General features: G+C 40.7%; 1 long non-coding RNA gene across 1 annotated transcript in view; it reads right to left on the reverse strand.

Moving 5' to 3' along the window:
- The window catches only part of LOC122240790, a 183,608-nt gene extending 167,348 nt beyond the window's left edge, over positions 1-16,260 (reverse strand). The window contains exon 1 of the long non-coding RNA XR_006220517.1: positions 16,149-16,260. This is a non-coding gene — a long non-coding RNA (uncharacterized LOC122240790). The remainder of the gene's footprint in view (positions 1-16,148) is intronic.
- Positions 16,261-26,287: the final 10,027 nt, after the last annotated feature.

Below are 26,287 nucleotides of genomic sequence, written 5' to 3' on the forward strand. Positions count from 1 at the left end.
TATCTTCACAATTGCCCTTGCAACCAGCAAGGAAGGAGAAATTATTCCCATTTTAGATGAAACCAAAGCTACAGAGGGTTAAATTAGAGCCAAAGTAAAGGTTCAAACAGGTCTAATGTTGCCGTTAGCCTAAATCAAAAAGCTGAAAACTCCATAATAAGAAGAGATGTTATTTCTGCCCAATGTGTCAGTATTATTAAGGTATCAGAACTCACTCTACCAGCTTTGGAACAGAAATTTTACAAGAAATATGCCCTGATTGAGTATGAGAGCACTGGCCATTGTGGGAGGTAAGGAAACAGGGAACAAGGGCCTCATAGATTTCATCTCTGTTACTATGAAAGAAGTTATTACTGTGGTTCCTATTAATAACTACTACTACTAATTAAACCTTTCCTTGCTCTAGGATAACCCATTGTTCCAGATTTCCCAGTACTAGGGAGGTTCAGAGATACAAGACTTTACTGCCAAAACCAAGACAGTCGTGGACAAAGTGGGAAGGTTGGTCACCCTGCCTGTGTCAGACACAGGGCTAGAGCCTTATGTGTGTTCTGTGGCTCCTTCTTCCTGAACCCCAAAGCAGAGGTCCAATTAGCCTCACTTAACAGACGACAAAACTGATTTCCCAAGAAGGTGAAGTACCTGACTTAAGCAAAAGAGCCAGGTTTAAACCAGGTTCATCTCACCCAAACACCTGCCCTTACCAACATCTTAAATGAAAAAGCTAGCTCCTTGGAGATAGAAATTGATCCTCTTCTGTTGAGACAGAAAGAGAGAGAGAGAGAGAGAGAATCTCAAATCACCTGCTGACATTTAAAATAAAATAAAAAGAGTTGTGTATGATATCCTGGCCACAAGTCTAACCGTGCGCCCACTGATGATGGAGTTCTCTGCACAGCACTGCAGAGAGACCAGACTCTCAGCAGCAACAGGGGTGGGTGGGCAGGAAAAGAGCAACATTCTGTGTTATACTCACTCTGTTCCCACCATGCAGCATACTGCCCCTCAAGCAGTCTTCACTCACTAAAAATATCTCGCCAAAAGCCTGTTGAAATCCTGAATGAATGTTAAGATTCTTTGGGCTGTGGAGAAATGTTTTGGCCACCTTTAATTCAGTAGTGCACAAGCTCTACTCATTCAAGGCCTAACTTGAATAAATAAATATATATATATATATATGCATTTATGTGTTTCCTGCTAGCATCTAAGTTGTTCTTTGAACTGAATACATTTCCATTCCTACCCCCATCAAATCAACTTCCAGGGCATGGGTTCCATTAATCTCACAAACAGTGTCCCTTTCCCCACTCCCCCAAACACACGCAGACACCAGTTCCTGTTTTATTTTTATCATGGCAATTATGGAAGGAGGGAGGAAGGCAGGAAGGGAGGAAAGAAGGAAGGGAGGGAGGACTATTTTAGCTCTTGGCAACTAATTGGAAGGAAGGGAAAGAGGGAGGGAGAAAGGGAGGGACGGAAGAAGGGAGGAGGGAGAAAGGAAGAAGGGGGTAAGGAAACAGACATACAGATATGTATAATTTTTATTTTATTTTATTGCCCTACTATTTCACAGGGCAAAGAGTCAGATTCAATTGAAATCATAGCTAAAATGTCTTTCATGCAACTAATAATAAGTTTTATACATGTTAAGAGATGCTTAATATGAGACCCTAATTACTGAAAAACAAAACATCCTGCAGTTCACGACGCTTTCTCTCATTCATTAGCAAAGGTAACCTAGTTGCAGGGAAAAGACTTGTACTTTACAGATGAATAAACCCAAATTCCATGTCAAGTCCTTCTTTTTGCTAAAGCGCTAAGACTAGAGTAATATTCTTGCCCAGTCCCCTAAAGGCCATTCTTATTAAATATTCATAGTGTTTCTTAACAGGGGTAGGGGTATTGTTGTCATTTGGGATGGAACCTTGTGTTGTTGTTGTTGCGTAGGGCAGGATTATTCTGTATATCACAGGAAAAGGGCATCCCTGACCTCCTGTCTACTAAATGTCAGCAACGTTCCCCTCCATTGTGACCAACTGAATGGCCCCAACAATACCAAATGCCCCCTGAGGGGAGGGACACTATTGCTCCAGTAAAGAACCTTGCCAGGAAAGCAGTCATAATAGTCAACAAGCCATTTGAGATCTTCACACTGGCCCTGTGCATTTGAATAGCCTTATCCCATCACACCCCATGTCCTACTCTACCTTATCAACTCCACAAACACTCTCTGAGCAGTCATCCTGTGCCAGGCACTATTCTAAGTGCTAAAGACACAGACAGCAGTGGACAGAAAAGATGAGGTTCCCACCCTTGTGGACATTCTAATGTGTCAGTAAAGGCAGGCAAAGAAAAAGTGAACTCATATTATTTCAGGCAGTGCTGTGTGTTAGTAGGAAAAGTGAAGGAAGGAAGGAAGGAAGGAAGGAAAGAAAGAAGCAAAGCAAAGGAAAAGCAAAGCAAAGCAAAGCAAAGCAAAGAAAAGAAAAGAAAAGAAAAGAAAAGATGCCTGCAGCTGAGGGAAGGGAAGCAATTATAATTGGCAGGGTGATCAGGGGAGGCCCCTTGGTTAGAGGTGACATTTGCATCAGGAGAAGAGTCATGCAAAGAACTTGGGAAGAGAGTTCTAGGAAGGAAAAGCAAACACAGAAAACCTGAAGCAAGAAAAGTCTGGCATAACAGGACAAGCAAGGACAGTGTGGCTAGAGCAGAATCAGCAAGGCAGAAGCAAGGAGATGCGGTCAGAAGGGTTGGCAGGAGCCAACCTTGGCAGGAGCCAAACCAGGATCTCCTGCTTTCTCAGGTTATTTCACACCTCCACGTCTTTGCTCTAGGTGTTCCAATGCCTGGAATGTCCTTCCCATTCCTTCCACGTAGAAAACCTGATTTTGTAATTCCCTTTGTAAACCTTCCCCTGACTTCCCTAGGTTTTAACTAATGACCGTCTTCTTTCTTGCTTCTATACTTTACACACATTGTACTTGATGAGCCAAATCACCTGCAGTCAGAGTAGTTCTGTATCCTTGGGCAAGATACCCAACCTCTCTGGGCATTGGTTTCCTCCTCAAAACCAGAGAAAACTTTAGTCCCCTTGAGTACTATTGAGTTAGGGTAAGGATTAGAGTTAATTTAAGTGCTTTGAACATTGCCTTATACACAGTAAGTTCTCATCCAATGTTGTTATAAAACACTATATTACACTCCTACAGGTCCATGTCTCTCCAAATAAATTGTAACGTCCCTTGAAGGCATGACGTGGGTCAAGTGTCTTCCACATGTGTCCTCCATAACTAATATTGTGCCTGAAACATAGCAGATGCCCATAAAGATGGTAGCAGGGAGGGAGAAGAGGAAGGCAGGCAGGCAAAGGATTAGAAAGCAAGAGAAGAGAGGCCTTACACTCTTCAGATTGTTTTCACATCACTTTGCATATTGCATTTTCACAGCAACCCAGTGAGCTGGCAGAGAAAGATCTGCTTGTCTCATTTCACATATAGGACGACAGAGTCCCAGAGAGGTGATTGACTTGCTCTTCACAGTGAATGACTGAGTCCAGAGGGCTCATACCACACATGGCTACATCTAAAGCATAGGACATCCTCATTGGCCTAAAAATAATCACTAGAATCCTTCTGTTTGCAGAGGACTTTGTGTTTGTGACATATTTAAACACTACTGAACTTTTGCAACATTCCACTGGGGTGATCAAAGTTGACTCTTTCTACTTTCCAGAAAAGGAGGTTGGGATCCAGAAAGCTTAGGGCTTGCATTCACTGGCATTAGGACTGGATCTAAAACCCAGGATTTCTGGCCCACATCCCAGTGCTCCCTCCACTGTAGCATGGCTTTCCCGCAGCCACGGGACCAGAGACCCAGCCAGATGTTCCTGGGTTTTGTTTAGACTCGTCTTCCCTGTTTGGTCCGGTTTCCTCATGGAGGAAACATACCCATTTTTTTTTTAATAATAAAAAAGGAAAAATATTTATTGTCTAACAAATATCTGGGTCATACTCAAAAATGGTCAGAACTGCTTTCCTGAGCCAATTGCTATTCTAGGCACAGTCAGTGACTCACTGGCGACCTTGGACAAAAAAGAGGTAACCTTTATTCCTCTGACAAGTTTCTATTTCTCAGAACCCAGAGTCACAAGCAACACAGTTTCTGACAAGATCTCCCCATTGTCCAAAGCCTATATGAGCCCTCCAGAGACAATAGACCCAGGCCCCCCAGCATTTGACAGATTTTGACAAACCCATTTTAGGCTGAAGCCACCAAATAGTAATACAACCTGGAACTGATCAGTCTATTAAGCTAAAATTTAAGTGGCTTTCCCAAGATCTTTTAGCTAATGAGTAGCGCAGGTATGACCAGGATGCACCTCATGATTCCCAGTGGCACATCTTAATTTCAACTCACCACATTTCAACTGCTCAATAGCCGCACATAGCCAGTGGCTACAGTATTGGACAGCAGGGACTAGGTCACTGGTTTCCAGGGCTGGTCTGTCTGTTTATGGTAAAAATGTTGGTGTGAATGTATCATTTCTACTTTCAGATGATGATAATGATAATAATGGCAGTGTGATGATAATGGCAGACTCACCTGACATCTTCTTTGTCAGGTATGCCCAGAAGAAAGTGCACAGAATCTTCTGGAGCTTCCAAATACTAAGGGATCACAAGACTTAGAGCCCAGTATCGGTGCAGTAGGAGCAATGTCCAGGTAAAAAAAGGATTAAATGGACTTGACTTGTTCCTTTCTCAGTACGTAAAATAACTACCCCAAAATTAAATGCTACCTGGAGAACATTTCTGTAGTTGTTCAACCAATATGTATTTATTGAGTGTGTACTGAATCAAGTATGATGTTAGGTGCCAGGCAAACATCTTTGAACAAAAGCTTCTCTTGGGGCTTATAGTCTAGTCAAGAAGGCTGATGTCAAATAGACAATCACACAAATAATTATTGAACTAGATGATGGAAAATATAAGAGCTAAGGGAGTATATAACAGGAGACCTGATCAAGTCTGGAGGATAAAAGTGGGCTTCTCTGAGGAAGTAATATTTAAGCTGAGCCAGATAAGCCAGAAGGAAGAAAGAGCTTTCTAGGCAGAAGGAACAACATGTACGGAGACCCTGAGGCATGAAGAAGCATAGAAAACTTAAGAAATTGGAAGCATACTTTTATGGATAGAAAACAGGGTAGATGTGTGGAGAGGTGAGATGACAATTAGGCAGAACACAGAGTTTCAAAGACTGAGTGGTTAACAGTAAAGAATTTAGGCTTTAATCATGACTGCGTCTTCCCAAGGAGCATTAGGCCTCCCATCCCATATGGAAATACTTGGAGGAGCCAGGCCCTGAGCCCATGTCAGGTGCACTCCCCAGGGAGTGGTCAGAAGGCACTGGAGTTCATGTGCTCAAGGACTGAATACAAAAGAAATAATTTCTCAGGAAAGAAATAATTTCTCAGTATCCCTTCACTATCTTTCTTCAAGCCAAAGAAAACCAATGTCCAGTGTGATGGCTTGACCTAGCAAGAGCCTTTAAATACACTTAACTCAGTGATGCAAAGTCCAAATGTTCCACAAGTAACAAAACCAAAGTCAAGTAGATCTGTCTTGGTACTTTTGCTTTCAGTTCCTAATCCCCAAAGATAGATATTTTACCTCTACCGGACTTTTTAATTTTTTTAATGTTTATTTTTATTTTTGAGACAGAGGGAGACAGAGCATGAGTGGGGGAGGGGCAGAGAGAGAAGGAGACACAGAATCTGAAACAGGCTCCAGGCTCCAATCTGTCAGCACAGAGCCCAATGCGAGGCTCGAACCCACAAACCATGAGATCATGACCTTAGCCGTGATCCACCTTAGCCGAAGTCAGATGCCTAACCGACTGAGCCACCCAGGCACCCCAACCTCTACCTGACTTTTAATGACAATTACAGATGATCAGAGTAGAAAAGAATCTTAAATGCTTGATGATGATGATTTCATAGACCAGCATGTTATACATGTACACAATGTACACACATATTCATATTTTCACAGCGTGGAACCTGCTTGAGATTCTCCCTCTCTCTCTGCCCCTCCCCCACTCTCACTCTTTCCATCTCTATCAAAATAAATAAACTTAAAAAAAAAAAAGAATCATCTCTCCTCTGAAAGTAGAAATGATACATTCACACCAACATTTTTACCATAAACAGACAGACCAGCCCTGGAAACCAGTGACCTAGTCCCTGCTGTCCAATACTGTAGCCACTGGCTATGTGCGGCTATTGAGCAGTTGAAATGTGGTGAGTTGAAATTAAGATGTGCCATAAGATACATGAGACTGCAAAGACTCAGTAAGAAAAAAAGATTTAATATCACACTAATTAGCATACACTGATTGCAGGCTGAAATAATATTTTGGATATACCGGGTTAAACAAATTATTTTTTTTAATGTTTGTTTATTTTTGAGAGAGAGAGTGCACACAAGGTGTTGGGCGGGGCGTGGGCAGAGAGAGAGAGGGACACAGAATCTGAAGCAGGCTCCAAGCTCTGTGCTGACAGCAGAGAGCCCAAGGCAGGGCTCGAACTCATGACCTGAGCTGAAGTGAGATCACGACCTGAGCCAAAGTTGGATGCTCAATCGACTGAGCCACCCAGGCGCTCTTGGGTTAAATAGATTATTAAAATTAACTTCACCTATTTTACCTTTTTAATACAGTCACTAGGAAATTTCAAATCACTGATGAGGCTCACACTGTATCTGTGCCAGACTGTGCTGCCTATTCTCCCATTGTACAGATGGAGAAGTTCAAGAGAGAATCTTTGGACACACTAAACAACAAAATATAAAAGACAGTGCTGGCAGTGGGATATGGACACGGCGGGAAGAGCATCGAACGGCATTTACGAAACAGGGGCTCTGATTTTGGCTCCGTTTTCACACGTACCAGGTGAGCTAAGTGAGGGGTTCTGCCTGGCTGTGGTGCGGGTTCCACGCTAAAGTGACCACCTTGGGTGTGTCAGGTGGGGTGGAGCTGAGGTCTCTGACAGCTCTGATGATCTGACCCTCTCACCCTCCCACCCCTGGGGGCAGGCCATCACTTACACTGCCTGAGATTGGAGGCTAAGTTTCCATCTTTATAAGAATCCCCAGAGAAGGAGACCTGGAGAACCCCGTGGCTGACACATGTCGAGTGTCACAATATTGATGATGTTCCCTGAGAACACAGAGGCCGCCTGCCTCCGGAGCTGAATGTGTAATTGTGTAATGCAAGCAATTGCAGAGCCAAAGCTGTCAGTCTTTTTCCTCAGCACCGAGCTCTCCTTTGACAGAAGAGGCTTCTCGGTGAGAAGGAAAAAAAATACATCTATTGAGGATTTACTCTGTACCCAAAACTGATGAAGCACTTTGTTATGGGCTGAATTGTGCCCTCCTGAAAAAGATACCTTGAAGTCCTAAATCCCAGTGCTTCGGAACGTGATCTCATTTGGAAATAGGATCCTTAGCGAGGTGATCAAGTTAAAACAATGTAATTAGGGTGGGCCCTAATTTGGTATGACTGATGCCCTTATAAAAAGTGGAATTCGGACACAGAGACAGACATACACAAAGGGGAGATGATATACAGACACACAGGGAGAAGACACTATGTGACATCTATAAGCCAAGGAACAGCAAGCGTTGCTGGCAACAGCAACAGTTACAAGAGGCAAAAACAAATTTTGCCCTCCAGCTGTCAGAAAGGGCATGTCTCTGCTAACACCTCCGTTTGGACTTCTAGCCTCCAGGATTGTGAGACAATAAATGTCTCTTGTCTTAAGCCGCCTTGCAAGTGGCACTTTGTTACAGGAGCCTCAGGAACCTAATACAGGCTGCAAGTCCATTACCATACTTAATCCTCACAACAGCCCTATGGGTGGGTGCTACTGTTTTGCTGGCGGGTAGAAAAGGGTAAGTAACTTGTCCAGATAATAGAGTAGGAGCCAAAATTAAAACCAGTCATGCTGGCTCTTTGCTATTCTGTTCTAGTGCCCCTGGCCGAGGGGAAAGAAGAGGAAAGAAGAGGACCGGAGACCAGCCCAGGCTCTTCATTGTGTGGCCCTGGGAAAGTCATGTCACCTGTTGAGCCAAAAGAAATGCTGACGCGGGTTCCAACTAGGATGAGGGCTATGAGACTCAAAATAAGTTAATAAAATAAAATTGATAGATGTTGAAATGGGTTAAATGTGATAAGCAAGAGGGAGGACTAAAAATCAGACCGTCTGTATTCTGCCTAACCAGGAGATGATTAATGATTATCGCCGACCACAAGGACCACTGTCGTCACCAGTGCGACCACTTCCATCTTGTCTGCAACGTCATGACCACAACCACAAGTGCCACTCGTGCTACCAGGGCATCAACCTTCTCTTCCCAACCCCCACGCCACCACACATCCCATTTACTGATGGTTTACTATGTACCAAGTACCGTCACTATCCCCATCTTACAGATGAAGAAACTGAGGCTTGGGGAGGCTAAAAAAAAAAACAAAACAGGTTACACAGTTAATAAAAAAATGGATTTCTAAAAGAAGGAATTCAAAGCCTCTTGCAATTCTTCCCATAACCTCTTCCTTTTTCTCTCACAGGCTTAAGATCGGGAACAAGCTGGCCCATCCCCAAAGAGGAAGTATGCTGGTCTGGACTGCTCAATTCCAGGACATTGCATGGTGCTCCAGGGTGAAGTTTCAAAATGATATGATACTCTGCAATATAAATAAATATACTCTTTCTCCGTCTGTCTCGTGCCACACAGCCAGAGTCTGGCTAATCCTCTTTTCCCCAGGTGCCTATAGAAAGAAATATCTACCGAAGACTATTCTAGAAGAAAATGCAGACTTCTTATTTTTTTCTTCCTCTGTCTCTAGAGCCTCTGGGACCTAGCCTATCAGAGCCTGGGTACGTGACTACAAATTTTTACCCATCCTCTCTAGTTCTTTGTGTTACCCTATATATGGTTTGTCATATGACAGCAGGGATTCCAGTTTGGCCTTTGTGTTAGAAGTAGACCAGGGCCCCTGGGTGAGTCAGTTGGTTGAGTGTCCAACTTCGGTTCAGGTCATGATCTCAAAGTTCATGAGTTCAAGCCCTGCATTGGGCTCTATGCTGTCAGTGCAGAAGCCCACATAGGATCCTATGTCCCTCTCTCTTTCCCCTCCCCAACTCATGCTCTCTCTCTCTAGAAAAATAAACATTAAAAAAAATAGAAATAGAACAAATCTTTCAAGCTACCTTGTTTCAAGACCACTTACATTCATCAGATGGAGAAATAAATCCTCTGCAAGTCCACCTTGATTCACTTTCAGTTCTAGACCAGGTGTGGGGTCCAAAACCACAGCTAATAACCAGATTATTCCCTTTGCTTTGCATAAATCTCCTTTGCGGATCTTGTAGGGACTGATGGCCAACTAAGGATAGGATTATTCTTTACTCACGTAATCAAACACCATCACCTTATTATCTCAATCTCACCATGACTTCTGCTAGTGGTATCACCCATGAAGATAGGAAATGCAAAATGGGCAATTCTGGTAATGAGTGGTAATGGGAGTGGAGGCTAAATTTCCTTTTGAGATGCCAGTGGACATCTATCAGGCAGCTGAATCAACAGGAGCTCAAGGAGAATTCTAGGCTGGAAAGACAGATTTGGTCATAAGTGTATAGATGGTGACTGACATCATAGAAGACACGATTTTGTAGGGACGATATATAAAATGAGAAGACAGAGCTTTAAGAACATAACCCCAAGGAACACCTACCTTGTGGGGAATAAGCTTAGGAATTCCCTGAGCCTGCACTGATGGGTTAACAAGGCATAAAGAATTAGAAAGCCACAGGATGTACACACCCAAGTTTGGGTAAACAAGATTAGGTAAATTAGAATAGGTAAAGTGGGACAAAGGCCCCCAATATAGGACAAAGATATAGGAAGAGGGAATTTCACGATGAAAACATCCAAGATGAGGTAAACAAGATTAGGTATTCAGGGCAGAAGTGCCCCTGCAACTCAGTACTATAGCAGGAAGCTGCTTTCACAGGAAGGAAGGACCAAAATAGGTAAATAGGGCTATAGACTGCTTCAGAACAAAGTTGCCCAAAGCAGAGCTAATTAGCAAAAGAAAGGTGCCTTTTTGACCCTGAAGTAGCATGCTCTGTCTTTCTTGTCCCCTAGGCCAGATTAGGTAAACAGAGGTAGGGACTCTGTAAACAACCTTCAGCCCAGCCCAACCAGGATTTTGTTTTGTATCAACCCAAACCCCTAACATGGCATATCTCAAAACCCCCTTTCCCTCACACCCATGAGTTAATGTTCATGATTTCATTGTCTCTGTGTGCACACCCAAATGCCATATTTGTAAACCTTCTGATCCTAATAAAAATGGAACAAGGACCCTTAATCAGGGCTCTTGTCATCTCCTGAACATTAGTCTCTGTCGCATTTTTAATCCTGCAGCCCGCTTTCTTGCTGGACAAGAACTCCAGACCCAGAGTCTACAACAGTACTTAACCTTTTAGAGCCTCATTTTTCTTGTCTGTAAAATAAGGATTAAAAACAGTTCGGTGATGAGGAGTGAATGAGCTAATACATGCAGACATTCAGTAGTTTCTGGTGTGTAATACATGCTAAATAAAGGTCAATGGCTAATTTTGATACTTCTCTGAGAGGGCAGGGAATGAGCTAGGGGGAGAAGCTGGTAAGAAGCACAGGTCACGAGAGACATCACCAGAGATGGCTTCTATTTTTCCTGTGAAGTAGAAGGCAAAGCTGCCTTTCAAAAGTGAAGACAAGGTGGTGAGATCGGAGGCTTGGAGATGGGGATCCAGAACAGTAAAAACTCTTCTGAGCTGCTCTGCAGTCCACAATTCTGGGTTAGGATATAAAATTGTGAGCACACTGTACCAGTGTTTTGACTTAGAATCCCGGGGGTAACTTCTATTTCCAACCTATACTCAGCACTTCCTTTGACCCCACCCACCCTGATTAATTTGCTGTTTCTTCCACACCAGACTGTGAGGTCCCTGGAAGTGGGATAGCGCCCAAAGCACACACTGTACGTTATTGGCGTAGGTATGTCTAGTAATGTACACCGGTAAGAACATGAGTTCTGGTACCAGACTGCTTACACCCAAACCCCAATTCCATCATCCACAATCTGTGGAACGTTGGCTAAATTCTTTAAGGCTACTAAGCCTCAGTTTCCAGATTTCTAGAACAGGGATCCAACAAGAGAGAAGTTGTAGTTAGAGAAGATTTAGATAAGGTAATCCATGCAAAATGCTTAGCACAGCACCTGGTCATAACAAAAATCTCAGCAACTATTATTTATAATAATAAATGCAATTATTTAAACCAGCATGCAGCAGGTTTGGGGTGTTGGATAGGGATCAGTTCTAACCCAGAAGGGAATGTAGTAATACAAAGTTAGTGGTGAAGTTGAAAAAGACATGAAAAAACATGAGGGGCTTTACAAGCTGGAGGCAGCTCTCCCCACTGAGCACTGTCTGAGAAAAGGCTGTTTGCCAGGGCCTCTGAGCCCAGACATCTTCTCCAAAATAATTGAGAAATATGTTCCTCATGCATTCCTAATTGGAATATAGCAGATGGCAGAGGCCCTTGTTTAATGAAATATGTCCATTCGATTAAGCTGGGCCATTGGGGATTTAGGAACTTCACTGCAATCTCATTGCTATCTTTCCTCTTTGGAGACCAGGGAAGTTTCGGGGATTTTTACAAACTTGGATTAAAGGTCGGAGAGGGAACGATGCCAGTGGAGGAGTCTCGGAACCAAAGAGTCAATCTTTTATGTTTCTGGCTCGATCTACATTTTCATCTGTGGCAAAGAACCATTGCGTGGAGTGTCTCCTATGTGAGCTCTGGGCACGGGTGGAGCACAGAGCTGATCAACCAACCTATTTATGAGCCAAGCAAACTGAACTGATTGGGATTCTCGACACTTAGGCTACAAGTTTCTTCCTCTGTACTCTACTAATGCTAGTCCCTCTCGCTAAGATACCTTTCCTGCCTATTACCATATGCTGAAGACCCTGCTTTTGTGTGTGTGTGTGTGCGTGTGTGTGTGTGTGTGCGCACGTGCACGCACACGGGTATGCATGAGCACACACACAAGCATAACCTCCTCCATGAAGATATCCTTAATTTCCATACCAAAAAGACAATACAAAACCCCCAAGGGACTTCATCTAAAGCTCTTCAATGACACATTACTTTCCACTTTGAATTATTTTTGTTCATGTCTGTACAAGACTTTCTTGAGATTATGTTGATCTTCCTAAAGGTGAGGGCCACAGAGGTGGCTTACTCTTTTTTTTTTTTTTTTTTTTAAGTTTATTTATTTTTGAGACAATGTGAGAGACAGAGTGCAAGCAGCAGAGGGGCAGACAGAGGGAGACACAGAATCTGAAGCGGGCTTCAGGCTCTGAGCTGTCAGCCCAGAGCCCAACGTGGGGCTCGAACTCAAGAGCTGCGAGATCATGACCTGAGCCAAAACCAAGTCAGACTCTTAACCATCTGAGCCATCTAGGCGCCCCTGATTTGTAGGGTTTTGAAACATTTTCTTCCTTTGGCTTCTGGGATACTACATGTTCCTTGGTTTCTTCCATATTCACTTGCTGTTCTAAGTCTCCTTTGATAATCTTTCCTCTCTTCCAAGTTTCTAAATGTACTGCTTTAAGATTCAGTCCTTAGACCTCTTTTTGTTTCTTCCTATTCTCACTCCTCACATGGTCTCATCCAGTACCAGGGCAATTTATTTTGAAGATGTGTTTTTCTTGTATTTATTATTTATTTATTTTTAAAGTTTCTCTTTTAATTCCTGTTAGTTAACATACATTATTAGTTTTAGGTGTATAATATAGTGCTTTAACACTTCCATCCATCACCCGGTGCCAGGACTTTAAACACTATCTAGTGTTCTAAAACACCCGAATCTACAGCTCTGGTTCTTCTGACTATTCCCTTGTGATCCAGACTTAACTATCTAACTACCTACTCCACATGCACATGAAGAAGTCAATGACATCTCACATTTAACATGGATAAAACAGAACTATGGATTTTGCTGCCCTGCCCCATATTTCTATCCATTAATTTCTTAGGTCAATAAGCTAGGAGTCATCTTTTTTTCCTCTGACCCCATTCATTATCAAGCTTCATCAGTGATACCTCTGGAATTTCTCCTGAACCCCAACCCCTCTTACCACCTCCCATGCTAATAACCTGGCCCAGATCACCATCATCTCTTGCCTGAGAAATTACAACCTCTTCCTTAGGTTGTAATAGGTCTCTATCTCTCCACTCTTAGCCCCCTATTGTTTATCCTTCACAAAACAGCATAAACCAGCATATCCCCCCCCCCCCCCCATTAGAACTTGCCTATGGCTTCCTATCACCTATAGGACAAAATCTAAATTCCTGGAATGACCAGTAGAACCCCTACATGACCCAATCTGCCAGTCTCTGACAGCAAGTCCCGACACTCTCTCTGCCATTTACTGCAACTCAACTGTGCTGGCTTCTTGTCACTGAAACCAACCAAACCCAGCCCTGAAGTAGAATATTTGCACTTCTTGTTTGTTTGTGTTGGCATACTCTTTCCCCAGTTCCTGGCACGGGCACCACCTTCCTATCCCTGAGGTTCAACATTATCTTCTCTGAGAGAGGCCTTCCCTTACTACCTTAGCTCAAGTAGCCCCTCTCCATATTATTTATTGCTGCTATTTTCTTCAAAACCCAACACAGCATCAAAAATGTCTCACTCATTCTATATGTTTATATTTTAAAATTTCTGCTCACTGGAATGTAAACTTCTTGAGGACACGCACGGCCTCTGACTATTTTGTTCACTGCTGCATCCACAGTGCTTGCACAAAGCAGAAAAATAAGTCTTATGTGTTGATTGAAGTGCCTTTGTTTAGATAATATGGAAAAGGGAAGATCTTGGACTATATAAGCCAATAATCTGCCCTCTTAACGTGTTTACCTCCTTAACTACAATGAATTTCACCTCCCCTCCTTCAGCCACATACTGTGGTTGGCCATGCCAGAACTGCCTCCGTCTCCTATAACTGCTTCACCAATGATATCAAATTCAGTCATTCCTTGCTAAGCCTGGATCCCCCTAGTTCCCTATGGCCCCCCTCTGTACCTATTCTTCCTCCTTCTGAAATGTCTGGCCCCTGGAATCCCCTTTGCCAGTCTCTTCCTATATATATATATTATTCTCCTCTATACATACCCAATGAAGACTTTGATTCATCACTTAAACCTTTATTTGCAACCAAGATTCTAAATTATCTTTGCTCATCCCAAATTATCCAATGGTTGGCCTTCTTTTCTCCTACATCCAGGAAGCTCTACCATTTAGAAAAAAATCTAGTTTAGAATCACTACAAGCCACTGTCCCTAGTGCTGCCTGGCAATCCTTCTATGTTTCCTTGTTCAATGTTCTTTCCCTTTTATTTATATTTTTTAATGTTTATTGATTTGTTTTGAGGGGGGGGGGCAGAGAGAGGGAGAGAGAATCCCAAGCAGGCTCCACACTGTCAGCTCAGATCTCAGAAACTGTGAGATCATGACCTGCCCAGAAACCAATAGTTGGACACTTAACTAACTGAACCACCCAGGTGCTGTTCTTTCCCATTCAATACAGGTGATGTTCTAAACCTTCTTTGACCTCACAAACCACCTACCCCTGACTCTTGCTCAAAGTAGACAACTGTATCACCTATCACAGAGACAATGAGAGCCTCTGGATTCCATCCTTTCTATATTCCTATTGATCAACCCCTCTCTTCCTTCTGTATTATCACCTCCAGTCTCCTAGATCCATTCCAGCAGCATTTAGACATGTAAAGATCTTTCAAATCTTATTTTAAAAACAAACAAAAATGTATGTACCCTCCCATTACAAACATCTTACTTCTCCCCTCTCTTTTGGAGTCAAGGATTTGTCTACACTATCTATCTTCACTCTTCCACCTCCAATTCTCCCATCCACTCTTCATCATCTTGTAATATGGTCTTCTCTCCTATTACTCCATTGAAACTACCGTGTCAAGGGTACAAATGCCTGTGTCACTAAATCCAAGTGGCAAATTTTAGACCATTTCTAAGATAAGCCCTTAATATCTGTGCAACATTGACTATTTGTTCATCCTTGAAATGGCTTTTTTTAAGATCTATGACATTATAATTCCCTTGTTTTCCTCATACCCATCCAGATATTTATTCTAAATCTCCCTCAAAGTCTCTTCTTCCTCTGCCCACATAGTGAATTTTTATGTCCCTTAGTGTTTTACCCTTCTCTCAACACTCAAACACTCAAACACTCAAAAGAGTGTTTGCCTCTTCTCTCCTTGCTGTATATTCCTTTAAGAAACCTCATTCAACCACTTGACTTCATTTATCACATATGTGCTGGTGACCACCAAAATCTGTGTTCCCCAGTGTGAAACTCAGTCTCTCTATAAATAGGTAGATACATAGATACATAGAAAGATAGATAGATAACCTACAAATATCTAAATTTTAAAATGCCCAAAGGTGAATTAATTACCTTTTCCTTTTTCAAGCTTAATCTACACCTAGCATTCATTCTCTTCATGAACAACACATTCAACCATGTAGCCACCCAAATACAAACTAGAATCTTCCTCAACATCTTCAACTTCTTCACCTCCTATATTTAATTTGTCATGAAGCCTTTCTAGTTCTACCTTTTCCTAAATTCATCTACTTAGGTCACATCTACTCTTATAAAATTACCTGCATTGCTGACCTTCTTACCTCCAGACTTCTCCTCCTAAGCAAGTGTCCTCACTACAGCCAAACTGACTTTGCAAAGCACAAATTTATTCATGGCAAGTCCATGCTTGAAACTTTTATGGCTCCATATTACCTTTAAAATAAACTCCAAATTTTTCTTCATGATAGAAGATCATAATGTTCAACTCCTGCTTATGTCTCCAGTCTCAATTCTTGCCACTCCCCCTCATAAGCTGAGCTTTAGCAAAGTTAAACAAATAAAAATAAATACAAATAAAAACTAAGTACTCTTACAGTACATAGACCACACATGCTCTCACTCACCTTCAGACATTTATGTATGTTCTTTTTGTTGCTCAGTTCAATCATCCCCCTCTCCTTGGCCAGGTAGCCCTCATTCATTCTTTAGGTCTCTGTTTAGATAGCACTTCTAAAGTGATAGGCCCTCTGTCTCTTTGAATTTGGTCGCCTCTTAAGAGAGTTCCCATAGTACCCTGAATTTATGTCTATTAAGTCACAATCACTCTGTGCTTCAATTTGGCTCTTTTTTTTTTTCTTGGAAAATTTCATTTAAATCCCTTAGTTAACATACAGTGTAATATTTGTTTCAGATGTATAGTACAGTGATTCAACACTGTGATAAAACACCCTGTGTTCATCACAACAAGCCCACTCCTTAATCCCCACCGCCTATTTCCCCCCACCCACCCATCCCCCACCCACCTCCCCTCTGCTAGCCATCAGTGTGTTCTCTGTGGTTAAGAGTCTGTTTCTTGGTTTGAAATCTCTTTCCAAACAGATTTATTGAGCTATAATTTACACATGGTAAAATTCACTCATTCTAAGTGTACAATGTAATGAATTTTGGTGTATTTACAGAGTTGGAGTATAATCCCCACAATCTAATTTTAAGATAGTTCTATCACCCTTCTTCCTAGGAGATGAACAATCTGAGGGAGGTGCCATGTTTTGTTGATCTTTAGACCCTCAAGTCATAGCATAGCATCTGTCACCAAGTAAGTACTTGTCGAACAAATAAAAAATAAGTGAAAGGAAAAAATTAATGTCAAAACTATGACATGTTGCATTTCTCTTTATCAGATATGGCAACCTAATTTTGAAGCCCTCAATTTCATACACATTCCTCACCCTCTCTTTGACATTTCACCAACTTCCCCACATGGTAGTCACTTGATCAATTTGCTCTGACAGAGAAAATAAGACTTTAAAACATCCAAGGGGCCAAGAGATCCAGCACTGTGCATTTATGGGTGATTGAAGCATGCCTAGAAACTCATATTTGCCCCAAATGATGTTAAGTGCGTTCCCCAAACACTTGAGATTTCATCCAGTAAAAATCGCCAGTATGGGTTAATGTAAAATGTCTTCTACTTGGGTCTTATTCTCTTTATTTTTCCTGCCCTTCTAAAACCTTCAAGCGAGAGTCAAGGGACCTACGTTCTGGACATAATTATGTCAGCAATCCACCAAGCAACTTGAGATACATCACTTCACATTTCTGTACCTGAGCTTCCTTAGAATATTCACCTTATCTCTCCTGATTCTGATTTGGTGAGGATGAAGCCACGCTAGAAAGCAAAACAAAGCACGTTGAAAAGTGAAAAGCACTGTGTAAATGTAATAGATTTTAATTGGCCAGTCTCCTCTCTGGTTTACAGAAACCACTTTATTTGTTTAAAGATACTTTTGTGGCGACCTGAATTATTAAAACTATCTAGAACTGATATTCAGACATACAAAATCCTTCATGCATAAAGCTGATGTACTCTGCTAACAGAAGAGGACTTCTGCTCTTTCTTAGAGATGGCTCTCATTTCACGAACAATTCTAATGAATGTGGTTATATTGCTTCCCAAACAATAGCAGATTGGAAACAGAAATGAAAAGACGCAGAGGAGCTACAAAAAGCAAACACCCTGCAAACAGGAAGGTTGGCAGCTGACAATAGAATAAAATAGAAACATTATAAAAGTGGATATTAGAAGTTAGAAAATTATAACCAGGGGATGTTCAAAGGAGGGGCCTGTGGTCCTTCCCACTGAATGAGTCCTACAGAGCAAAAGATCAACGCTCATCATAATTCTGAGTCATCAGAAGACTCTACTGCTTGAGCGTCAATTCTAAAGAGAGAACATGTAATTTTCTAAAAAACAAATTAACTTCTTCCGTTTTTTAAGTCTTAACACAGCAATGTAAACAGAAATTATTTTGATCTCTAAAATGTTAAATTATTGTTTTGGGTAGCCAGATGACATTGTCTCCTCACGTTCTACCCAAGACTGTTCGCATATAGAAATCACTCACTGCATATGTAGTATTTTGACATGAATTAATGTCATGGGAAGTATCCTACCCAGCATATTTGCAGTATGATATTGTAGAAAGAGTTATCATCTTAATTCCTTCACTGTCCAATGAAGAAAATCCTGTAAAGTAGTAAACCCGGAAAGGTCAGCACACTATTTTATTATTACAGGGGATCATGGTAAAGAGAAACAAAATAATGCACCGTATGTTTTGCCTACTGAAAGATGGACCCTGTATTCATTCCCACGTGCTCTCTACTATTCCATACATGTGAAGAAACTGATGTGACATAGGCCTGAAAATTTCAAGTAGGTGTTCTGAATTATCTGTGGGAAAGTTTTGTTTGTAGATATTCAAAGAGACAAAGGAGACAATGCATTGCTAACAAGGGAGGAAAAGTGAGGTGAGTGTACGATTTCTTCCTAGAACTCTCTCTGCCTCTGGGCACATGGTCCACTAGCAAAATTGTTTACAAGACATTTTCAAAGTCCCTGGAGATGCTTTTGGCTCAATTAAAACCTGATTATTTCATCCCTAAAATCTGAAGTGAGCTATGAAATTAAGAGACTTGACTATGGTAGGTTTCACATTTCCTCCCTTCCCAGACCCAAGAAATTAACTCCTCATCAGACTGACAAATAGACATTGCATCTTGCTTATCATCATTATAAATTTGTGCTCCCCATAACTGACCTTCTTAATGAGCCTGGGTTGTTTGAGATAATAGTCAATAATGTCGACAATTGTTTATCTAGTACAGTGACTGTTACATGGTTTTTACTCATTTGTAGGAGGAAGGATGATAGAAGGACAGATGACTAATCATAATTATAATCATAATCATGTAGTAGAAGTTACAAATATTGATAAGACCCTAATGAGTGATAGATCATCTATAGTAGCAGCCTTAACAGTCTGCATGGAACTAGCATTATGAACTAAATAACCAGATATCCATATGCAAAGCAAACTTCTCAACCCATAAAAAGAATTTACTCAAAATGAATCATAAGTCTAAAAGTTAAACTTTAAAACTATAAAACATCCAGAAGGAAACAAAGGACAAAACCTCTGTGATTTGAGAAAAGGTGAAGATTTCTTAGGCACAATATCTAAAGCATGATCTACATAAGAAAACTTGATGAAAATAAATTAAAAGCTTCTACTTTACAAAAGACACTGTTTAGAGAATGAAAGGATAAACTGTGACTGGGATGAATATTAGAAAAACAACTATCTGACAGAATATCAGAATATATAAAAAATTCTCAAACTCAATACTAAGTAGCCAGATTACCCAATATAAAAAAACGAGCAAAAGACTTGAAAAGCAATTCCACCAAAGATATACTGACAGAAAAACGGCACATGAAAAGATGCTCAAGAACATTAGTCCTTAAGGAAATTCCAATTACAACTACAGGGGCTCCTGGGTGGCTCAGTCCGTTAAGCATCTGACTTCGGCTCAGGTCATGGTCTCGCGGTTTTTTAGTTCAAGCCCTGCGTCTGTCTCTGTGCTGACAGCTCAGAGCCTGGAGCCTGCTTCGGATTCTGTGTCTCCCTCTCTCTCTGCCCTTCCCCTGCTCATGCTCTGTCTCTCTCTATCTCTTAAAAATAAATAAATGTTAAAAAAAATTTTTTTTAATTACAACTACAATGAGATAACATGGCACACCTATTAAAATGGTTAAAACTAAAAAGACTGACCATACCAAGTGCTGGGGAGGAAGTGAAGAAGCTGAAGTCCTCATATCGCACAGATGGGATTGTAAAATGTTAACAGTTGCTTTGGAAAACAATTTGACAATGTCTTATAAACATACATTTCTCATATGACATAGAAATCACACTTCTAGGTATTTTCCCAAAAGAAATGACAGCCTATATTTACCTAGAACCTTGTACACGAATGTTTACAGAATCATTATTCATAATTGCTCTGTACACACTGCAAACAACACACACATCCTTCAGCTGATGGATAAACCATTTGTGGTACATCTCTACACTGGAATACTATTTGGCAACAAAAAGAAAAGAAACCCTGAGGTGTAGATATATCTAGATATTTGTACATCTATCTATATATATCTATATCACATCATGGATGAATCCCATGAATTATGCTAAGAAAAAGAAGATAGTCTCAAAAATTATATACCATATGATTCCATTTAAATGACATTCTGAAAAAGACAAAATTACAGGAACAGAAAACAGATCCATTTTTTCCAGATCTAGATGCAGGTACAGGGGTTGACTCGAAAGGGAAAAAGTTGAGAATTTCTTGAATGATGGACTGGTTTCATATCTTGACTGTGGTGGTAGTTATCTGACTGCATGAATTTACCAAAACCCAGAGAACTATATGCAAAATAATAGTAATAATAATAATAATAATAATAATAATAAAGAAAAGAAAAAGAAAATGTATTGCCTGTAAATTTTTTAAGTGGATATATGTTGCATTCTAAGAAAAGCCACAAAAGCATGCACATAGCTAGAAATCTCTTTAAAATCTTTCAAAATAATAATGACTGCTAACATGTGTTGAGTCCTTACTATGTGACAGACACTGTGCTAAGGGTTTTTTACTTGATCTCATTTAACCCTCACAAATACCTTTTGAGGTAGGAACCACTGTGATTCCCATTGTCAGATAAGAAAAGGAGGGTCCTAGAAGTCAAGTATCTACACTCTGACTTCAGTTCACAGCCCAGGTAACACATCTCCGGATGCTGCATTGTGATCCATCAACCTGCACAGCATCCCCCTAAAACTGAACTGGAACCTGGAGCCCAGTCTCAACCCTGGTTTGCTACCAACACGCTGTGTGAGCATAGACAAGTATTTGACCTTCTTGTGCTTTCTTATTTCAAACTCCAAGGCACTAGAAAAATGAGGTCTGTTTCCATTTATTCTTAATAAGTGGAAATAAGCCTATGACTAGGATTTAGTTACTTGCTGCCTGCAAAGACTGACATTTTCTGACTTATCTGGGTTCTTGCTCTCCTGCTACCCTGTTGGGTGCTAGTGGGTAAAATTCCACTATTAGTTCTTTATTCCTTAAGATTAAAGTACAGTGGCCTGAGAATGGTACTATGTGCTTGATATAACCCCAGGAGTCCAGGAGTAGGTGCAGGGATTGTCCAGGTTGCTCACAAGTTGTTTCAGGTTGTTTATAGTCTAGCAGATGAGACAGAAAAATGAATAACAGTGACCCAGGATATTGTGCTGTGTGTTAAGTTCTTTGCTGGGAAGCAGCGGTAGGCAAAACTATGGGCTATGGAGACAGGGAGAGCTGGCTTTAAGGCTTCTCTTTATGCTCAGCTTTTTCATCTACAAAATGGAAGAATAACAAGATGTATGGGGTTACTTTGTGCCTCACTGAGGCACTGTACGTAAAGTGTAGAGAACCCTGCATAGTATAATGATTAGGGTTTCTCACAACTGTTACTGTCGTATTAAGAAACTGGACAAATTGAACACCTTTCTGGATCCAAAGAAGAAAGGAAGAAACAAACCCTCAGAGAGGGTAAATAAGTTGCTCAAGGTCAAATAGCTGGTAGAATTCAAAATATTATACAGAGCAGTGTAGCACTTGAATGGGAGATTTGGCTAAATGTTTTAATATCACGAAATTCTGTATGTCTCTGACCTTGTAGAGTACGCTGTACCCTTCATTTTCCCTCGAGATCCCCTTTCTATCACCATCTCTAACTAGAAGTTGGCAAGAACTATAAACCCCTACTCTCCTGTGCCATGGTAGAAGGGTTCTTCGATGAGATTGATCTCTCCATCCTTCTTTAGGGTAACACATTGTTCCCACAGGAAAGATGGCTGCCCAGAAATGATGCTGTATTTGGCAATATCTTCACTCATGTATTATCTTCTGTTCCTCACTGGAGACACCTCTGGCACTCTCTGCAATTCCACTTATGTGACAGTTTCTTCTTCTTCTTCTTCTTCTTCTTCTTCTTCTTCTTCTTCTTCTTCTTCTTTTGCACCCTCACAAAGTGGTTATATAATTAACAATGCCTGATGTCAATATATGACTCTATATCAGTGGTTCTCAAACCGGGGTTGATTTCTTCCCCAGGGGACATTTGACAACATCTGGGAACATTTTTAGTTATCACGACTGGGGAGGAGAGATTTCTGGCATCCAGTAAGTAGGGCTAAGGATGCTGCTCAATATCCCACAACACACAGGACAGCCTCTGACAAAGAATTATCTGGCCCAAAATGACAATAATATCAAGGTTGAAAAACCCTGCTGTATACTGGTAAAAGCACCTATACATCTGTTTTACACATTAGATTCTTATAGCACCCTTGGGATAAAACCAGGCCAATATCCACATTCACCTCCAAATATTTCCTTATAATGAGGTGGATGTAGACAGACACACCCATTGTTAAGTTGAGAAAACTGAGACCCAAGGAAATAAAGCGAATGGCCCAAGGCCACAAAATAAAGTGGTGGCAAAGTCAAGATTTGGCTTTTTTTTTTTTTTACTTCCAATGCTGCCTCACTTTTGGCCATTCTTAAGAAATGTGATAAACATTTCTCTCCTCTAGCAGGTAAGAGTGGCACAAGTCAGAAAACCTTAAAGTGGAAAGCAAATACATTTTCTTAAGCGATCATAAAATATTAGCTTGGGAAAGATCTTTCGATCATTTTACAGATGGGGAAAAAATAGTGGCCAATGTCACGAAGTAAATGCATTTGGGGGCACCTGGGTGGCTCAGTCAGTTAAGTATCCTATTGTTGACTTTGGCTCAGGTCACGATCTCACAGTTCGTGGGTTCGGGCCCTGCATTGGGCTCTGTGCTGATGGCACAGGGCCTGTTTAGGATTCTCTCTTTCCCTCCCTCTCTTCCCCTCCCCTGCTCACTGGCTCTCTCTACAAAATAAATAAATAAACATTTAAAACACAAAAAAACAAAGTAGATGCATTTGTAGAACGGAGTATGCCAGACTATTTCCCTTCTATTCACCCATAAAGTGGCGTATTGACCATTGCGCTGGAGAAAATACTTGAAACCTCAATGGTCTGCAGGTGCAATTACATGGAAAAGCTCCAGAGGGAGCTACAGAGAAGCAAGCTCAGGCATCAGATGAAGGCAGATAGTAGGCTAGCCAACTGAGGCTACAGAGGGTTGGAGGAACAGAGGGTCCAAGAGAGAGAAAGTAGGTTAGGTGGAAATGAGGGCTTCTTCTAAGGAGAGGTGAGGACTAAAAGAAGTGGAGAAAAGAGAAAGAGAAATTATACATTTCTTTTATGTTCAGGGATTCCCCTGTACATTGAGTCTCTCAAGAAATAAGGGGAAAAAGTTTAATTTGTCTTTTATAGAAACTAAACTTAAACCATACTTTACTTATTTTTTATTATTTATTTTTACAGAGAGAAAGAGAGAATAAGCAGGGAGGGGCAGAGAGACAGGGAGAGAGAAAATCCATTCTGTCAGCACAGAGCCCAATGCAAGGTTCAATTCCACAAACCGTGAGATCACGACCTGAGCTGAAATCAAGAGTCAGACACTTAACCAACTGAGCCATCCAGCCACCCCAACTTAAACCATACTTTAAAAATATCCTTATTTTTAAATAAGATGTAGATAACATATAGATAATATGTGATAACTATATAGATATAGATAACTATATAGATCACATGTGATTAGTTTTAAAATGAGCATTATAGCTCATGGATTAGAAAAATAAATATTGTTAAAATGTCCATACTACCCAAAGCAATCTACACATTCAATGCAATCCCAATCAAAATTGTACCAGCATTCTTCTCAAAGCTAGAACAAACAATCCTAAAATTTGTATGGAACCACAAAAGACCCCGAACAGCCAAAGTAATATTGAAGAAGAAAACCAAAGCAGGAGGCATCACAATCCCAGACTTTAGCATCTACTACAAAGCTGTACTCATCAAGACAGTATGGTATTGACACAAAAAAAGACACATAGAATAGAATAGAGAACTCAGAATTGGACTTACAAATGTATGGCCAACTAATCTCTGACACAGCTGGAAAGAGTATCCGATGGAAAAAAGACCATCTTTTTAGCAAATGGTGCTGGGAGAACTGGACAGTAAAATGCAGGAGAATGAAACTAGACCACTTTCTTACACCATTCACAAAAATAAACTCAAAATGGAGGAAAGATCTAAATGTGAGACAGGAAACCATCAAAACCCTAGAGGGTAAAGCAGGCAACAACCTCTTTGACCTCAGCCACAGCAATGTCTTGCCTGACACATCTCCAAAGGCAAGGGAATTAAAAGCAAAAATGAACTATTGGGGCCTCATCAAGATAAAAACCTTCTGCACTGCAAAGGAAACAATCAACAAAATTAAAAGGCAACCAATGGGATGGGAAAAGATATTTGCAAATGATATATCAGATAAAGGGTTAGTATCCAAAATCTATAAAGAACTTACCAAACTCAACATCCAAAAAACAAATAATCCAGTGAAGAAATGGGCAGAAGACATGAATAGACACTTTTCCAAAGACAACATCCAGATGGCCAACAGACAGATGAAAAGATGCTTGACATCACTCATCATCAGGGGAATACAAATCAAAGCCACAATGAGATACCACCTCACACTTATCAGAGTGGCTAAAATCAACAACTCAGGAAACAACAGATGTTGGCGAGGATGTGGAGAAACGGAAACCCTCTTGCACTGTTGGTGGGAATGTAAACTGGTGGTGCGCCCTGGAAAACACTGTAGAGGTTCCTCAAAATATTAAAAATAGATCTACTCTATGACCCAGCAATAGCACTACTAGGAATATATCCAAGAGATACAGGAGCACTGATGCATAGGGGCACCATGTACCCCAATGTTTATAGCAGCACTACCAACAATGGCCAAATTATGAAAAGAACCTAAATGTCCATCAACTGATGAATGGATAAAGAAGATGTGGTTTATATATACAATGGAATACTACTTGGCAATGAGAAAGAATGAAATCATGTCATTTGCAGCAATATCGATGGAACTGGAAGGTATTATGCTACGTGAAATAAGTTAGTCAGAGAAGGACAGATATCATGTGTTTTCACTCATATGTAGATCGTGAGAAACCTAACAGAAGACCATGGGGGAAGGGAAGGGGGAAAAATAGTTACAGAGAGGGAGGGAGGCAAACCATAAGAGACACTTAAATACAGAGAACAAACTGAGGGTGGTTGGGGGTGGGGGTCAGGGAGAGGAGAAAATGGGTGGTGGGCATTGAGGAGGGCACCTGTTGGGATGAGCACTGGGTGTTGTAGGTAAGCAATAAACCACGGGAATCTACCCCCAAAACCAAGAGCATACTTTACACACTGTATGTTAGCCAATTTGACAATAAATTAGATTAATAAATAAATAAATAAATAAATAGATAGATAAATAAAATGAGCATTATAGAAAAATGTAATGTAGAGCATGAGATTTTTCCCAGTTTTCCACCTTCTGAGATAAACACTACTAGCAGCTTAATCCATATTCTAAGTCTGTATTTTCGTCTATATTCTATATTATAAACTATTAAGTGCTTTATGTAAAAATGGTATACACAAAATGTACGGTATCTTGATTTTTCTGTTGGAATATATAATGAACATATTTTCACATAGAGATATTTCATTTTTCTTCCTGTCTACTTAGCCTTGTCTTATGGGGATATATAATTCATTATTTATAAATATGTATTTTTGTTCTTACATGAATACTTCCATGTAATAATTCCTACAAGTGACTTTGTATGTAACTCCATGGAATCATGCAGTAGAATATATACATTTTAAATCTGATAGTCAAATTGCCCTCAAAACTTCAATCAATGCTAACTTCTCCCACATGGACATTTTAAATTAGAAGCCACCTTCTCCTTGAAGCAATCCCTGATTTCTGCAGCTAGAAAGAAGCTCTCTCCCTCAAAACATTTCTACTTCTCAGTACCTTCTCTTCTTTCTCCTCAGTGGTAGCTCCATATATTCTTTTAAGTTTATTTATTTATTTGGAGAGAGACAGAGACAACATGAGTGGAGAAGGGGCACAGAGAGAAAGAGAATCCCAAGCAGGCTCTGTGATGGCAATGCAGAGCCCGATGT

This window comes from Panthera tigris, chromosome A1, assembly GCF_018350195.1.
Source record: "Panthera tigris isolate Pti1 chromosome A1, P.tigris_Pti1_mat1.1, whole genome shotgun sequence".
Lineage (NCBI taxonomy): Eukaryota > Metazoa > Chordata > Mammalia > Carnivora > Felidae > Panthera > Panthera tigris.